Source organism: Suricata suricatta, chromosome 1 (genome assembly GCF_006229205.1).
Source record: "Suricata suricatta isolate VVHF042 chromosome 1, meerkat_22Aug2017_6uvM2_HiC, whole genome shotgun sequence".
Lineage (NCBI taxonomy): Eukaryota > Metazoa > Chordata > Mammalia > Carnivora > Herpestidae > Suricata > Suricata suricatta.
The window spans coordinates 69804891-69805975 of NC_043700.1; the positions used below are offsets into that span (position 1 = coordinate 69804891).

At 38.4% G+C, this 1085-nt stretch overlaps 1 protein-coding gene across 2 annotated transcripts in view; it reads right to left on the minus strand.

Moving 5' to 3' along the window:
* Nucleotides 1–1085, minus strand: part of MND1 (meiotic nuclear divisions 1) — a 62740-nt gene that overhangs the window by 57491 nt on the left and 4164 nt on the right. The window lies entirely within an intron of this gene.

The following is a 1085-nucleotide window of genomic DNA, read 5'->3' on the forward strand; positions in this document are numbered from 1 at the left end:
TGGTTTGAGGATTCAGCATAAGTGTGTGTTAAAACCATGAAAGCAGTAAGATCAAAGAAAAGGTGTGAGGAGATGAGGGATCAATAGAGAACCCAGGGGAACTAGTGTTCGGGGGTAGACAGAAAAGAGAAGTATCAACATTAAGCCTACTTATTTATCTGTACAACTCGTCCAGGAACACCTGACAATCTTATTGCTGCGAAAATCAGTTAGTGGGTTTCTAGGTTCTGCAAGTAGAATAAAGACTCGTGGACTCTAGTATGTACTCAGGATGGCAACTCAAATCCCTTCCCCGTCTATTATAGGCTTTCATTTTCCGATGAAGTATTTGGTTGCAAAGGCTCAGTCTTTTTTTTGTTTGTTTTTAATGTTTGCTTTTTAAAAAGTGGTGTAAAGCGTTTTAAAGTTTTTCCTAAATAGTTTATATTGCCTCATGACCCTGTGTGATTTTTCAGAAAGATGTAGATGACTTAAGAAATACTAGTGTGGAATTCTCTATTAGACATGATGGTTCTTTTGTTATTTTCTGTGAATCTTTGTATTGAGGGAATTTGGCTTTTAAAAAAAATTTGGATTTCAGCTTTATATATTCTAAATACAATATATTATAACATTGAATTATCAACAGACATTTTAAAATTTAAAATCAGCTAAACTATAGTTATAGAATAGTAGTAACCTGCAGTAGGCTTCCGTTGTCCGCTTGGATAGGTTTTTCCTTCCTCCAGCCTATCTATCTTCCACAGTGTTACCATATGCCATCTTACTAAAACATAACTCTAATCTTGTCATTCCTCTGCTTCAGAAATCCGCCCAGTAGCTTCTTATTGTCTAGATGAACATACATTCTCTTCGACTGGACAGTCCTTCCATGATCTGGCCCCCCGACAACCTTTCTCACCTTCTCTGCCCCTCGCTCTACATGTACTATGCAGTAATCATCCCTGAGTGCTTGTCTTTCTGATGTGTTCCATGGACTTCCATAACATCGTGGCTGTGTGTGGTCTGCCCAGAACACCATTTGGTGTCAACTTGCCAAAATCTGTTTCATCTCTAGCCGCCGTAGATAACCCTTAACCTTCCAC